At 43.5% G+C, this 18,229-nt stretch overlaps 1 protein-coding gene across 1 annotated transcript in view; it reads left to right on the top strand.

The window, feature by feature from the left end:
* LOC105021252 (protein kinase C epsilon type) overlaps positions 1-18,229 on the top strand; it is a 96,781-nt gene that overhangs the window by 39,336 nt on the left and 39,216 nt on the right. The gene's annotated exons all lie outside the window — the stretch shown is intronic.

Below are 18,229 nucleotides of genomic sequence, written 5' to 3' on the forward strand. Positions count from 1 at the left end.
GTCATCCACCTTTAAAGACAAAATTTCACCTCTGCTCCACGGTTGACCTTTTCTATCTGGGTGTCTGATCCTGCTGTGACAAGAACCTTCTCACGGTCACCATCTGATTCTGCTAAAATGCAGGACATAATATGACATGAACAACTTGAGCTACATTGACACCTGCAGAACCAGATGGCAATGTTTGATCTATTAAATGTCAAATTCAGCTACTTATGTAGGTTAGTACAACGTTAGCCAACTTTTCAAGAGATCAAATATTAAGCTAGTTAGTTAGCTATATATTCTAATGTGTCATACCTAGCTAGTTGTACCACTCTTTGCATAAAAAAATTCCAGTTTGTCTAACTTCAGTCTTTTCTTGGTTTGTGTCATATGTTGCTAGCTGTGAGTGAGGTGAACCTAGTGTAATGTAGACTGTTAGCTAGCAAGCTAATATATATTCTGCAACTATCATTCATAACGTTAGACTAACTACACCTTACCGGTTTCAGAAAACCCTGATAAGATAAATATCTACCTCATTCATACGTTATGGGAGGTAATTAGCTAGAGGTAATGTCAGCTAGGTCACCAAAATTTCATGAGCCAGAAATCACAGTTGCTAGTTGCAATGGTAGCCTCTATTCTACTAGGGTAACCAGACCTATCCAGCAACTACTGTACCACAAAGCAAAGTGCCTGCGTGTGGTCCTAAAGCCAGTCTGATTTGAATTACGCAATAGCTTACTGTACAGCCACTGCACCGTTCTAAAAAGTTTTCAGATCAAATTAACACAGGAATGGCGGGCACATTATTTCATGTACACCCTCGTCATTGTTTGAAATCCAGGATGTTTTACTTAAAGGAGATATGTGTAGTTTCAATCCTCTATGGTGGACAAGGGGAATTGCTGAAACAACATATTTACGATTCTAGAAAGCCTTTGCCAATAGCAAGAAAACGTTTACCTAGCATGGCCATCTAGCTAACCTTTAACGATGATGTGTGGTTTGGAATACCCTATAGACTGTCCTGTCTGTGGTTTATTATTATAAGCACACAAGCAAATTTCTGTACATATGATAGGCCAGACAGAGACTGGTAGATAGCTTACTAGGTATAGCGTTAGCAGATAACTGGATAACACCATGCTTACTTGGCAATCTACAGCACCTCTCAAAAGCATTCGACCCCCTTAGACTTTAGCACATTGTGTTTTTGCAAAAACATTTAATTTGTTTTTGCCAATGATCAAAACAAGAAGTTCATAATGTCAAAGGAATTGTATAAGCCGCTAATTCACAACCATTGCTGTGACACGCCTGAATGAGCTGGTGTACAGACGGTCATTAGAAGTCATGCAATTAGCTGAATGGAGTCCATCTGTGTGTAATCAAGGTGTTTCACATGATTTCAGGTTAAACACACTTGTCTATGGGACATCCCACCGTTGGTTATTTCCGTAAAGCCGTAAAGCAACTCAGCGTTGTGAGGTGCAAGGATAGCGAGTGCGTAAAGGAGAGGCAAAAAGCAACAACACGGGGAAGTAACTGTTTAGCTTGTCTTGTAATTTAGCCAAAACACCACATAGTCTCAAAGAAAGCAGACACAATAACCCACGAGGTGCGGGTGAAAACCAGGAACTCGAATAGACAACACTATTACTAACAAGACACTGGCGAATGTGTGGGAATGTAAGGGGTGCGTTTGCCATCGTCTCCAGTCGGCAGTTAGTACACTGGCGAGGTTCGCAGCGCCACGCGGCGCAGCCGTCACAGGTGTTCCACCAATATACCGACAAACACTTTGCATATAACAAGGTATTAAATGGCATATGTGATGTTTAAAGCAGATTAGCTAAAATATCAGCCTTAAATCATTATCATTTGTATTTTATGGCATTTATTTTATGAACACTCAAATGTAATCGAAAGCAGGATTCATCATCTGTTCTTTTGGTTTTCAAATAAACATTGTGTCATTAACAAAAGGCACAATCCTATTAGCACCTCATGCTAGTTGTTCCCTTTTCAGGTCTCTTTAAAATGTCATATAAAATCACATTGGAACGGTTGCATCCTGCTACTTTTATTTCGGGAACATGTATAATAATGGGGGAAAAATGAGGCCATCAAGATTCAATTGCATTTTCCAAACTGTACCATCAGTCTTTTTGTCAAGTGTTGTCATAGGAAAAAAGCTAACAGCTGCTGGGATCAAAGGCTACATGCAGTGTGCATTGAACTCCATACACACAGATGCAAAACTAATGTCCCATGTGGGACAAATGATATGCATAAGAAACACCCCAATCTCTTCGGGATTGGCTCGCGTTTTTCTTCTGTCATAAGAAGTTCCAGAGGTGACCTATCATTCAATGGAATGCTTGAAACCTCATCCTAAATTTTGAGGTTTTGATTAGAGCATAAAGCCCACCCACTGAATGTAGATGAGGAGTTGAGTGTCGCTATGTTGTTATTCCCGATGTATACCTCACAGACAATTACGTTGTCCGCTATCTGTTTTTAATCTATGCATCTACAGTATCACACGTGTCTGCCTTCTACTGACTTCTTTACTGCCTTTATGATCGCTCTCTCCGCTAGTACATTACATACATGTGGGTTGCTCAGGTATACATTGCCCTGAGAGGATTTTACTTAGATTTACCCTACATAGACGGGTTAGAGCAAGGGTGTCGTCTTTTGCTGTATAAGAATGGGTATGGATGTCCCCTGTCTATTGCACCTCGGCGGTAGTCTCTTTGTATTGAGAAATGATACCATTGTACATGAAGGGTGATTTCACTTTAGTGATCAGTAGTCTTAGTATATCTGCTACCTTGACTAAAACGCAGAAGAGAGGCGAGAGGTCATGAAAGCTGTACTCTTATAAGACGGCGCGTGTGTCTCCATTTTGGGGAAGTTAATATTCACCATAAAACAAATCACCTGTATAAAAGCCTTATTGATTCCATGCATCTTTCATGGCATTAAAGTTAGATAGCGTACTATTTCAAATGTAATTAGTTAATTGGATTGGATCGTCATAATGCAGGCTAATAATATAATTAAATCACTGTTTACTAAATAGATTACTGAAAGATACTAAACAATACTGCTAGAACTGACAAACAGATCAGTTAAAAACTGTCCGCCACCATAAAATATAGGCATATATTTTTGTGAGACAAAAATGTGTACAATACAACGTCCGTCTAACATGTCAGAGGGCAAACTCTCTAGTGAAATTGACACAATAATGGAGGGGTAATATGCATACTCATTCAGGAATACATACAATGCTCTCTGCTTTCTCGATTATTGGATGCGGTACTAATTCCTGTGGTACAGAAATGTGATGGGCAGTATGTGTGTGTACATGGATGTTGACTGTGCCAGTTCCTGTGTATGTGTGTGTGTGTGTGTGTTTGTATGTGAGAGACTTCTTCCAGCTAACCAGTGTTTTCCACTCCCACTGCTCTTGTTGCTACATTGAGGACATGTGTCGAGTCCACAGTCAATACATAGGATCAATATGTAGAACAAATCCTGGGGTGTTGGTGTAATCCCTGGTGTTAGCTTTGCTCAGGCAGGTTGAAGAAGTGTACAGTAGGAACAGAGCTCTGACACACACACTCACACACAGATATTCATCTGTGTTGTTAACACGGTTATAGTTTTTGATATTATTAAGGTAATACCTGTGTTGTTAGCATGGGTTATAGGTGTGATGTTATTAAGGTTATACCTGTGTTGTTAGCCTGGGTTATAGGTGTGATGTTATTAAGGTTAAGCCTGTGTGGTTAGCATGGGTTAATGATGTGATGTCATTACGTTTATACCTGTGTTGTTAGCATGCGTTATAGGTGTAATGTGATTATATAAAATATGGGTGTATATATATATAAAATATACAGTACAGGCCAAAAGTTTGGACACACCTTCTCATTCAATGACTATTAATTTTCATGACTATTTACATTGTAGATTCTCACCAAAGGCATCAAAACTATGAATGAACACATGTGGAATTATGTACTTAACAAAAAAGTGTGAAAAAACTGAAAACATGTCTTATATTCTAGTTTCTTCAAAGTAGCCACCCTTTGCTCTGATTACTGCTTTGCACACTCTAGCCTGGTGGTGTGTTTGGGGTCATTGTCCTTTTGAAAAATAAATGATGGTCCAACTAAACACAAACCGGATGGGATGGCATGTCGCTGCAGGATGCTGTGTTCAGAATGCCTACAATTTTGTAAATACCCAACAGTGTCACCAGCAAAGCACCCCCACACCATCACATCTCCTCCTCCATGCTTCACGGTGGGAACCAGGCATGTAGAATCCATCCGTTCACCGTACAGTCTCCTCTTACCAGTTGTTCTAGAGATGTGTCTGCTGCTTGAACTCTGTGTGGCATTCAGCTGGTCTCTAATCTGAGCTGCTGTTAACCTGCGATTTCTGAGGCTGGTGACTCGGATGAACTTATCCTCAGCAGCAGAGGTGACTCTTGGTCTTCCTTTCCTGGGGTGGTCCTCATGTGAGCCAGTTTTATTGTAGCACTTGATGGTTTTTGCGACTGCACTTGGGGACACATTCAAAGTTTTCGCAATTTTCCGGACTGACTGACCTTCATTTGTTAAAGAGGTCCATGATTACGAGTGGCCATTAAGGTTATACCTTTGTTGTTAGCGCCATGGGTGATAGGTGTCATGTTATTAGGTTGTAACTGTATTGTTAGCATGGGTTATAGGTGTGATTTTATTAAGGATATACCTGTGTTGTTAGAATGGGTTATAGGTGTGATGTTATTACAGTTTTTCCTGTGTTAGCATGGGTGGTAGGAGTGATGTTATTAAGGTTATGGTTGTGTTGTTTCCATGGGTGATAGGAGTGAAGTTATTAAGGCTATACCTGTGTTGTTACCATGGGTTATAAGTTTGATGTAATTAAGGTTATGCCTGTGTTGTTAGCATTGGTTATAGGTGTGATGTTATTAAGGTTATACCTGTGTTGTTAGCATGGGTTTTAGATGTGAAGTTATTAAGGTTATAACTGTGTTTTTAGCATAGGTTATAAGTATGTTGTTAGCATTGTTATACCTCTGTATACTGTATACTGTACCAGTGTTCCTTTTCAGGCCTTATTTGACAGATTTTAGTGATTTAAATTCAATAACATATGTAAAACATTTGAATGACATATGAATACAATCAAATCAATAATCCAAGTGGGAGTCTTTGAGTTTAATGGTTCCTGGCGAGCATTTCTGATTGATCTGAGTATGTTTAGCTTGCAAGTGTGTAACCTATTTCTATAGTTCTTTTCAGACTGCAAGATAGATAGGTAATTGATTTACCAATCTGATTACCTGGGAGTAGATTTTTTTCCAGACTCTCTGGCCAGGTTATGTTCCCAAAGGTCCATGATTATCTTCATACTGTCAATAATGTTTGTAGTTGTTTTCTAACTGTTGTGTTCTAGCGTGTGGCTGTAGATTGCTAAAGCTCTGTTAAAGAACAATTAATCATATTGCAGATGGGTTAGTGAAAAATGGCAGACCACTGACAGATCACCTGTCAACCATGTCAAGAGAATACCCAACTTGCTGAGTGAAAAACTAAAGAGGAAAGGGAAAGAGAGTGAGAGAGAGAGAGACAGAGAAGAAATACAGGAAGAGGAAGAAAGAGGTAGATGGGGAGAGGAAAGAGGAAGAGAGAGAGGGAGTTAAAGAAGGAGCGTGAGCAGCCTGTTTTGTAAAAAAGGACCTGGCAGGCTTCTGTGACGAGACTCACTGGCTGCCTGCCTCCTGTCAGTACTGGTCTGCATCAACAGGCTCTTACACACACACACACACACTAATTTCTACACACACAGTGGATCCATCAACACACACACAAATACACACAAACGTTTCAGCACACACATACACTAATTGCCGCGCATGCTAACGCATTCTCTTATCACACACACACACACACACACACACAAATGAGTAACAGAAAACTAGTTAAGGTATTTCTAATTTTTGAGTGATATCATAGGAAACACTGTTAAATGTATTAGACTGTGCCTTCATGCTCTGTATAAGAAAGACTAATTCCATACATGGTCAAGTAGCCAGATAGCCCACTGGGAGTGGAAGCCTATGGAGTGAGATAGAACTGGACCAGTGTTATACCAGTTAACTTTTACCTATCATAGGGAAAATGTGTGTGTAGGTGTTTTTCAACAGAAACAGGGTAAACAAAAACACCAATATTACCTAACAGGATGACACTAATTTATGCTGGCTCCACCTATCTTCCCTGGGTTCTGCCCACTTGGTTTCCCTAGCCGCCCATTGGAAACAACAGCTTGGGATCTAACTTGGTAAATTGAACAATAAATCCTTGAAATTGATCTTTTCTCAAGTTCACCTTCGATAGCATTTGTGGAGTCGGCCCCTGTCAACCTCAATTCAATCATCAATCAAGCGTATTTATTTTATTAAACCCTTTTTAAATCAGTAATTGTCACAAAGTGCTTATCCCGGTCCTGAACCCCAGAGAGCAAGTAACAACAAGAGTTGATGCAGAATCGCTAGGATAAAGTTGCTAGTACAGTCTAAACCTCTGATGGGGGGCCAGTTATCTTCTGTTTGCCACAGGCTAAGAGTCTAGGAAAGAGTCTAGGAGTGCTTGGCCTTTTTGGGACGCGTACATGTTTAGATGAACAGCGGGTAATAGAGGAAGGCTGTGTCCAGAGTCTTTAGGCAGAATCCGGATCAGCTGCTCACCAGGTCGACAGGGACGACTGGCGGACTGTGCACAATGACGGTGCCTTTTTGCTGCTAGGAGTTGTCAAACCAGGTGGTCCGAAGGTGTGCTCCAAGCATTCAGGTCCTCCTAAGATTAAAAAAGACACTTGGGAAATTAAATGGTGCATTCTTTCGATCAAAAGTACAATGCGAGTAGGTTGCAGTATGATCTCATAGAGTTATGTCATATTGTGACGCAAGGGCGTGTGGGTAATGTTTCCAATTCAATACGCTTAATTCCGTTTGCCAGACCTTTTCGCAGTTATCCTGACGCAAACAGGAATTTGCCTGTACCTCCGACGTCCAATTCAATACATTGAAATCTGTTTGCTGGACTTTTCTAGTCATTCTGACTAAACTAGGAATTTGTCCACTTGATTATATAGGCCTATGACGTTATTTAACGCATTTATTTATTATCATTTATTCACAATAATTCAGAAGCACAATATTTTCTTTGTCATTCTTGAACCATATCCTAGTGAGGACGAATGATTTAGAACACAGTATATAGTAACCTTAATACAGAAGTTCTATTTATCAAACACAACATGTACCATAAACAAGAGGGTGAATTTGTTTTGGTCGAGGTCGAAGGAAAATGTGTAAAAGCTGGGGTCAAGGGTCTCACTCAGGTCCAACCCAGGAGTGCCCTCTCCAGGTCCATGCTAGCACCGTCAAAAATGTGTTGACTTACACGTTCACGTATGGACGCGTAGGTAGTACGCATTTGTGTGCGCATGGGACGCAGATCCTAAGAGACTGCGCTGGCCCCACCTGAGTTGTCTGATAAAAGGAACATTGCTGAAAGGCATCCAGTGTTTCTATCAGACAAGGTCAACTGCGACTATACACTAAGCGTAATCTATTTAACAAGGAGGCTTTGCAAAATGAAACAAAATATGAGCATACCCTCTGATGTTCCGTTGCTTGGCACACATATTCTGTTCCTGCGCTCCTCTGGCCAATTATGTGTGAAACAAATCTCACATGCCTAAAATTCTTTAGAACATGACACAAAGCCAAGGGTCCCTGTCTGTCTTTAAGTGAAGCTATGACCTTACCTAGCAGCTTATTTGCTGAAATGGCTCCTTGGATTACTGGCATGTTATCCATTCTCATAGAAAATCAACTTAGGGAGGATTGGAGTGGGATTTTTAGTGCATTATGGGCAAGTGAGGCAAACCATAATGCTCCTTTGAAAGCTCCATAAAGACGTAATCTGCTGGGTCAAGTGGTTTGAGAGATCCTCCATCTCTTCTCTATCTTTCCCTCCTCTACTCTCTCTCTCTTGTCTCTTTTTCAAGTGAAAGCATACTCATACTGTAGTCTTAGTAGGAATATCAGCTAGAACTGCTGTGTGTATTTTTAAGAGTGAAGGTGGCAGAGGGAGAGAAAGAGAGAGGAGAGAGAGAAAGAGGGAGGGAAGTTGAGAAAGATACATTGATTAATAAATGAGTTTCTCTGTGATGGAGCAGCTGTTACATCATAGTTAAATAAAAGAGAAAGCCATAGTGGAAGATGGTTTACAGGAATACAGGAAATGTCTCTCATTTCAATGACCACTACTGCCTTCTCCCTATTTCTCCTTGTTGTCTCTCTACCTGCCTGCCTGCCTTCCTGTCTGTCTGATTGTCTGTGGTAAGGTTCACTAATGGCCTGCTTTCTCTAAGCTTAGTGCAGACTGATCTTCAGGGTCACTACTAATTGGGCAGACTGCTTCAAAGGCCCAATTCTGGCAGAGTGATTGACACCACCACATGAGAGACAGCAGACTACTACACTGCTTCAGTAAACACGCTATGAGCTTGGTGCCTCACCCTTTCAACCCCAGCCTCTTTACACTATGACTGTCAGAACCAAGCTCCTGAAGACTAAGGCTGTATTGAGTGGTGTGGAGGCCAGGGTTGTGTTGGCATATCAGAGCTAGTAAAGTGCTTCACTGTGAATTATGGCTATTTGACTGGATGACAAACTGAGTGTGCTTGTAACCTCGGTCATAAGCAATACAGAATACAGTACACTATCTAGTAATAGGAGTACAGTACACTATATAGTAACAGTACTACAGTATGCTACATAGTAACAGTACTACAGTACACTAAGTAGTAACAGTAGTACAGTACACAACATAGTAACAGCAGTTCAGTACACAACATAGTAACAGCAGTACAGTACACAACATAGTAACAGCAGTACAGTTCACAACATAGTAACAGTAGTTCAGTACACAACATTGTAACAGTAGTTCAGTACACAACATAGTAACAGCAGTACAGTACACAACATAGTAACAGTAGTTCAGTACACAACATAGTAACAGCAGTACAGTACACAACATAGTAACAGCAGTACAGTACACAACATAGTAACAGCAGTACAGTTCACAACATAGTAACAGTAGTTCAGTACACAACATAGTAACAGCAGTACAGTACACAACATAGTAACAGCAGTACAGAACACAACATAGTAACAGTAGTTCAGTACACAACATAGTAACAGTAGTTCAGAACACAACATAGTAACAGCAGTACAGTACACAACATTGTAACAGCAGTACAGTACACAACATAGTAACAGCAGTACAGAACACAACATAGTAACAGTAGTTCAGTACACAACATAGTAACAGTAGTACAGTACACAACATAGTAACAGCAGTACAGTACACAACATTGTAACAGCAGTACAGTACACAACATAGTAACAGCAGTACAGAACACAACATAGTAACAGTAGTTCAGTACACAACATAGTAACAGTAGTACAGTAGACTACATTGTATCAACTTGCATTATTTATATGTCAGAGCCTTTTTTATTAGGATGGACAATTGGCAGACAGTAGTTCATTTTTTTCATTTTTATTCTTAACATTTTTATTTAACAAAGTATTTTCTTTGTTAAATAATAATGAATATAATGTAATATATTGGGCTTGGTCATCAATGTTTTACATTCATCTCCTTTATTAATCTTCCATGTTATATTACCCACGAAGTTCCATGTGTGGTTCACAGCCTTCATTCTCAGGTAATCTGTTTTATAAGCAATATTGGTATTGGAATTATCACTATCCAAACTAAATTGAAATTAAATAGAAATTGAATCGAATTAGGACCTTGTGAATCTGAATCGAATCGAGAGATGCTGATACCCAGCCCTAAAATGAAGAGTAGTACAGTACAGTGCACAATAACAGAAGTACTGTACAATATAGATTAACAGTAGTACATTCCACACACCCAGCTGGTACCATTTTCCTCTATGGCTTCTGGATAATTTGCGACAGATCTTGTGAGTGAAGTGCAGCAGTGGTTCACATACCAGGCTGTGTGTATGTGTCTTGGTGTTTGAGTGTTTGTGTCTGTGTGCTTGTGTAAAGGCAACAATTGGCTAGACATCCTAGGCCAAAATGTTCACTGTTATTCGCAGACAACTTTACTGATGAGTGGCGATACCCTTTATTTAAGCATTGCAACTACAGACACGTTATAACAGCCAATATTGTGTTATTTCCTACTGTTAGCTCAAAGGCTAATGGATTGATTGCAGCTTTTACAGGGCCTGTTGTCTTCCATCTCTTCTGGGAGTTAAGTCTGTCTCCTCTCCCAGGCAAACAGATCATTAGCCAATGAGTGCAGTCTCCGTCTGTACCCCCAGTGTGCCTAGACAGGGAGCCTGTCATTCTTCTACCCACGAAAGGCTAAATGCAATCAACCACAGTAGCCCTGTTGTGAAGACACCAGACACGCAGTTGAAGGCACATATTTAGCATGTTCTGCTTTCTTATTTGCTTATAGCGCTACTAAGAAGCAAGGAGAGTCACTTTGTTTTAGCTCGCTAAGTCTGCCAGACACAGCTCTGTTTACATTTAAGCCTGATAGGTTGGTACTGAACAAGTAGAATCTGTACAAAACATGTGGCCAAAATTTTGTTCTGCTTAGAGTGGCAAAGACAAAGATCCCCAATCCCAATATGGAAATATCCCCCGGGCTACATAAGCATCACAACTAGGCTACTATTTGGGACTGGACTTTGGTCTCGATTTGCCAGGCTGGGTGTTATTGAAAAGAGGCAGATCTACCCTACTGAGGTTTTGTGTGTGTGTGTGTGTGTGTGTGTCTGTCTGTCTGCCTCTCTACCTGTCTGTCTGCTGTCTGTCTATCCTCTTGTTTGCCTGTCTGTCTACTTGTCTGTCTTTCTGCCTCTACTTTTCTGTCTGTCTACTTGTCTTTCTCTTTGTCTTTCTGCCAATTGTCCATCCTGATGTCTTTCTGTCTCTCTGTCTGTCTTCTGTCTATCCTCTTGTTTGTCTAGCTGTCAGCTTGTCTTTCTGCCGATTGTCCATCCTCTTGTTTGTTCGTCTGTCTGCTCGTCTGTCTGCTGTCTGTCCATCCTCTTGTTTGTCTGTCTGTTGGTCTGTCTGCGATCTGTCCATCCTCTTTTTTGTCTGTCTGTTTGTCTGTATGCCATCTGTCCATCCTCTTGTTTGTCTGGCTGTTTGTCTGTCTGCTCGTCTGTCTGCTGCTGTCTGTTGAAAGTTCCCGGGACAGCAGTGTTTACTCATCACTATGAAAGTGAAAATCCCGGATCCTCCTTACATAGGCAAGCTTAATCCGGGAAGCTCCTCACACACACACACATACACACACACACACACACCCACCCTCACACACACTGATCCCTCACACTGTTTTTAATAGGGGAGAGTAGCACACTCCACCTGTGTTTATGTAAACGTGTATTGGCCAGCTCTGCCAGCCCCACAGTAGCACATGTTTATTCTTGTGCCTCTCTCCATCTCTCTCTTCTTCTTCACTTACATACAATCACACACACTCTTTTTATCTATGTTGTCCTTATTTCTTTTGTGACAGTGTTTATTTGCTCACGTTGTAATTTTCTAAATCTCTGTATATGTTGTTGCTTTTAGTCTGAACAGACGCACGTACGCACACACCCACACACACAAACACACACACACAGACACACTGACTCCTGGTGGCCGCTGTAGGATGTCTTAAGCCATTAGTAGTAGGAAGTGTTTTCCAACCTGCTGTTTAGGTAAAACATGGTAGGGTTGGAGAAATGTTTCCCCTCTGAAATGTATTGACAGTGAATGAATGCAAGAATGTCCGTGATATCAAAATGAAATTGTTAAGGCTGTGTTGTTTTTGCATGCATGCACTTCAATTACAAACATTGGAGTTAAACAAGCGGATTACAACTACAGCAGTAGAACAAAGGTTTTTGCTGATTTATAAAGTTTATCTTTAGAAGAATAATGTGTGCATGTAATACATTTTTTATTCCCTAAAATGTATGTTACACTCACTGATTGGCACTTGAAAGTGCTCTTTGTGAGAGGAGACACTGCGGGAAAGCTGAGTGTCTTGTTTTAGAACACTCCCTCAGAACACTGGCCCTGTAGAAGCTCTTCTCTCCCTAGTACTGACAGCCAAACAGGAAGAACTTTATGCTGCAGTGGTCATGTGACACCCGCGATTGGTCTGGTCTGGCCAGAGAGCATGTGACCAGTAGGAGGTTCCTCTCTTCAACTTCTGTCAGTCAGAATGGACAGTGTTCCTTTCAGGGCCTCAACTGATGCAGGCTACAAGATAAACAGATTCAATATTTTTTTTCTGCTCTGGGGATTTATTGAAGTTGGTCGAATGTTGTGTTGTGTCGGTTAGCCATGAAGGGTTCGAAGCAGACCAGGAAAGGATATCTTGTAAACAGCATGTAGACTCAGTTAATGTTTTCCTGGGTGTGTCAGTAGTGAGCAATTACTTCTGAATGGCTTATTAGGCAGATAGAATGATGGAGAATGTTCCGGCACACTCTGGTTTACTGTGCTACAATAAGTCGCTGTGTTACTGTCCGGGACGGTTGGTAGAGAACACAGAGGTTGTGTTTGCCGATCGCTCAGGAGGACAGACACAGCAGCGGAAGCAGCTAGAACAGCCGCAAGGTATTTTCCAGCTCACATGAAGAGCAGCCGTTGGAGCTGTCTACCTGGCAGGAGTGGCCCCAGTGGGCATTGCCTGAAAATAGCTCACTTTAGCTGGGCTTGATTAGCACTTTACGCCAACTGCCCGAAGGCCCGCGCCGGGTCGATGCTACGGAAAAAAAAACACGTCCCATTACGCCACTGTGTTAACTCCGCTCTGTAAACAATTTCCAACCCCCCCCCCCCCCCCCCCCCCCGCTCTCTTCGTCTGTCTCATTTCCACTCCTTCACACTTTTTCGCTCTCTCTCTTTTGCTCTCCATCTCCTCACCCTCTCTTTTGGGCCTGTTTGTGCGGTGCAAGCCAGAGAGTAAGCGACGCCAGAGTGGCTCTCTTCAGACCTGTAAAGTCCAGATGGCTGGTTAGATAAATGAATGCTGCTGGTGTCTTTGACTATGGTCCCGATTAGATCTGTCTGATTCCCCGGATCCGGAGCACATGGTGATTCATCTATCCCTGTTTTCCAACAGATCACCTAGCTTCAAAGCCACGAAATTAGGAGCAATATATGCTTTGCGCTGTGGCTAAGGTTACAGGTTCGGTTTTAAACTAATCAAATGTTTCTCCGACGGAGATCCGGCACTCAACGCCCTGAATGACCTTCCCAGAGAGCTCGGTCCTGCGTTTGCTGTGACCTGGTTCTTTGGTTGGCGATGTTCGATGTCTCCCGCTGAATACCATACAGCCCCGTGTGGTTCACTGACAGCACAGAGACTCAGGTGACCTGCTGTAATTGACGTGTTGTGGTTGACCTTCACGGATACCTCGGCCTGACTCGACCGAGCATGCACACACACGCACATCAATATGCGTATTCCCACAACACACCACACACATCGCTCTTTTCCGATGATGAACTGATATCCAGTCAGCTTGTGCGCTCCTATGTTGCAGTGTAATGCCCATGTTGGTGTGCGCGCGTGTGTGTGTGTGTTGGTCAAGGCCCTGAAGCGGGTTCGCCCGAGCCAGGCCGTGGTATCTGTGTCCGTCAGCAGCCTGCAGTTCGTGATTAATGCGGCTTTAATTGGTCCTGTGGATGAGCTCCTGTGAGGAGGGCTGTGGGCCCGGGGACATGAAGTGGACCCAATCGCCCACACCTTCTCTCATCCAGCTCGGAGCCACAACAGCTCCATGACAGGACGTGGGCCGAGGCCAGGGAAAGGGCCTCCACTCAGACGCTCAGTGGCGCTGCTTCATTAGGGCTTTTTGCACGTGTGTGTGTGTTTGTTTGGGTGATAAAGCTTTTAATAATTGATACGGTCTGTATTTCTGTACAGAGTTCATGTTTGCCTGTGTGTTTGTATGTTTAAGGGTGCGCACGTGCCGTGCGTACACTTACCTGTGCTTTGCGCAAGCTTGTGCGCTCGTGCACCTGCGCACGGCTTAATCTCCATAGTGGGGAATGGCTGGGGAGGTTTGTCACTGGCATACCTATCTCCAGGGCTAATACAGTAAGCAAATATGGCTGCCGCATGCTACGACCCCCCCAACCGCCTTGTGTTGAGAGGTCCGCACCAACACGAATTGTCACATTGTTAACAGGGCTTTGATGACATCACCTGTGAGTGACGCGTTTTCTCTCCCATTGACAAATCGCCATCTCCCCTCCTGGGGGGGGGGGGGGGGTAGAGCTACGGCTGTTGCTAGGCAGCCAGCGCCAGTTGCTAGGCGATTGTGACAGCATGAGGGCTGGAGGGGTAAGACTGAGGACAGCGAATGCATGATGAAGAGGAAGGCTCACTGTATTCTGGGAACAGCCCCTATGGAAGGGTCTGGTATGTGTGTTGTCGCACCTCTACAGTTGGTGATTTTTAAGAAGTGAAGCACAGGTGTGGGGTGCGGCTGAAATACCACAGCGAAGGCCCGTTGTTTAGCACGACTCAACATGGAATGTCTGGATACAGCCTTCAGCCGGGGTATATTGGCAGTATTCCACAAATTCTGAGTTGACTTGTTGCTATTGTAAGTTTGTTAACAACTGTAAATATTTTTTTATATTTTTGGTGATTCTCGTGTTTTGGTCTACTGATGGCAGTAAAGGCGCCAGGGATCCACACTACCATTTGCTATCAACTCATCTACTTAGTTAACCACCAACTCATCCACCACCCCATCCACCAACCCATCCACCCCATCCATCAACCCCTCCACCACCCCATCCACCAACCCATCCACCCCATCCATCAACCCCTCCACCACCCCATCCACCAACCCATCCACCCCATCCATCAACCCCTCCACCAGCCCATCCACCAACCCATCCACCCCATCCATCAACCCCTCCACCAGCCCATCCACCAACCCATCCAACCCATCCACCCCATCCACCAACCCCTCCACCACCCCATCCACCAACCCCTCCACCAGCCCATCCACCAACCCATCCACCCCATCCATCAACCCCTCCACCAGCCCATCCACCAACCCATCCACCCCATCCATCAACCCCTCCACCACCCCATCCACCAACCCCTCCACCAGCCCATCCACCAACCCATCCACCCCATCCATCAACCCCTCCACCACCCCATCCACCAACCCCTCCACCACCCCATCCACCAACCCATCCACCAATCCATCCATTCCATCCACCCCATCCACCCCATCCACCAACTCATCCAACTCATCCAACCCATCCACCAACCCATCCACCCCATCCATTCCATCCACCCCATCCACTGCCCAATCCACTCCATCCACCACTCCATCCACTCCATTCAATCCATCCACCTCATCCCATCCACTCCGTCCACCACCACATCCACCAATCCATCCACCCCATCCCATCCACCCCGTCCACCATCCCATCCACCCCATCCACTAACCCATCCACCAATCCATCCACCCCATCCACTAACCCATCCACCAATCCATCCACCCCATCCACCACCCCATCCACCCCATCCACCTACTCATCCAACCCATCCACCCCTGGACCTTGAAGCAGTGGAAGAAGGTGGCCTTGTTTGATGAGTCCTGTTATCTTTTACATCACGCGGACGGTCGTTCACATATGTGCCATTTACTGGGGCACCAGGATGCATTTTGGGAAGACGACAAGCCGGTGGAGGGAGTGTGATGCTCTGGACAATATTCTGCTGGGAAACCCCTGGTCCAGGCATTCATGTGGACATCAATTTGACATGTGAAACATCGTAGCTGACCGGGTACAGCCCTTCATGGTGATGGTATTCCCTGAGGGCAGTGGCCTCTTTCAGCTGGATAATGTGCCCTATCACACTGTACACATTGTTTGGGAATGGTTTGAGGAACATGATGAGTTCAAGTTGTTGCCCTGGCCTCCACATTCCCCAGATATCGATCTGATTGAGCATCTGTGGGATGTGCTGGACCAGCAAGTCTGATCCACAGCAGCTCCATCTCTCAACTTACAGGACTTGAAGGATCTGCTGCTAATGTCTTAGTGGAGGACCAACAGCATATTAGGCGGTCAATGTTTTGGCTCATCAGTGTATACTGTAAATATAAAAGTACTCCCAAATGTTTTTTTGAAAAGCAAAAAAACACATCATCCTACGTAAGAAACGCATCATCCTACATAAGAAACACATCATCCTACATAAGAAACACATCATCCTACATAAGAAACATATCATCCTACATAATAAAAACATCATCCTACATAAGAAACATATCATCCTACATAATAAAAACATCATCCTACATAAGAAACATATCATCCTACATAATAAAAACATCATCCTACATAAGCATAACTTCCAGTAATGCTCTTAATTCATTTGAGCACAAAGGGAATCCAAGCCTGGATTTACACACACACACACAAACACACACATACACACACAGGTACACATACACACACAGGTACACATAATCACAGGTGGTGGTGAGAATGAAGGCAGGGGTGTGTCTGGCAGTAGGTGTCTTTTCCTTTACGGACAATTATTTTGTCCGTAAAGTGAGGAACCCATTAGGTGAGAAACACACTACATGATGTATGTGTGTATGTATGTGTGTGTGTACGTCTGTGAGTCAGTGTGTGTGTGTTTGCCATTGTGTATGTGTCAGTGTGTGTGTGTTTCTGTGTGTGTGTGTGTGTGTGTGTGTGTGTGTTTGTGCATGAGGGCCTGCATCTATATGTGCACTTCAAGTGTACCAACTGCTCTCTTGTATGCCTCAACCCCTCCTCCCGGCTTGAGGTTGGCTGTATAGATTCCCTCCCTGTCTTTTTCTGTGCCTTTCCGTGAGGAGGGGATTGTGTGACTCGCTTTAGGGGTCATTCTTCACTAAATCAAAGACCGGACCAGTTATCAGGACTGCGTGGCAGGAGGCCAGGGAGACGTGCTCTAGCCACATGACCAGACATTCCCATAAGGACACACATGTAGATGGATGGACACAAGGAAATTCATATTAGAATCAGCCTTACTATAGTGGTAGTAGTAGCATGTGTGGTTGAGTTTTCTGTAGTATTATTAGACTGACACAAAGCCACAAGGCCTGACCTTTCAGCGTCACGCAGTGTCAGGTCATCTGTGGTACAACACCTTGGCTGACAGAGGGTAGAAGGATTCCATCCAAAAATTGGACATGACTTCACCGCGGCGCAGCTGTCATTCCCAGTTACAGGTAAAAGGACATACAGCCTTGGTTGGCCTTATACCGTGTAGCGTGTTGTCAGGGAGACGGGTGTGGTATGTTGTCTTGGAGACAGGGTCTATACTACGGTTGAATGTGTTGCCATGGAGACGGACTGCTCTGCTTCAGTCAGAGTTTGTGCAGGAACCCTGGAACTTCCCAAAGTTTTCCAGAAATGCAGACATTTCGTAGTATACCTTTTTATTCCCTTGTGATTTTTTTCCTGACAATTTCCAGAGGATTTTTGCAACCCCAGCCACAGTGAACCTTCAGGTTTTCAGACAATGTTTCAGGCAGACAGTCACCTAGCAGTGACCTATCAGGTTTGTTTTTCCAACACTGTGACACACATTCTCTCCGTCTCTCTCCCCCCCCTCGGGCTGAAAGTATAATTAACAATGCAGCTGAGTGTAATTTAAAACGAAGCGTTCCTCAAGAGGGAATATGCCACCATAATCACACCAGGAGAGAAAGTGAAAGGGTTCACCTTTTATTTCCTGATGAGATTATGATTGTGTATTTGAGTTTGTGAATACGTCCTTTTGCGCGAGTACGGTCTTGCGCTGCGTGAAAGAGAGAAATTGAGAAAGGGAGAAAAATAGAGAGATAAATAGAGCAATAAAGCAAGTCAAATAGAGAGAAATTAATAGAGAAATAGAGAGTGATTGTATATGTACGTTTTATATCATGCCAAATAAGGTCATTTGAATTGTAAGGTAATATTGAGAGTTGTACTTTGATCATGATACAGTAATGAAGCAGTGACAGAGTGTGTAACACTGTGAGTGACCTTGGGAGGGGAATGGACACA

The sequence above is a fragment of the Esox lucius genome, chromosome 5, assembly GCF_011004845.1.
Source record: "Esox lucius isolate fEsoLuc1 chromosome 5, fEsoLuc1.pri, whole genome shotgun sequence".
NCBI lineage: Eukaryota > Metazoa > Chordata > Actinopteri > Esociformes > Esocidae > Esox > Esox lucius.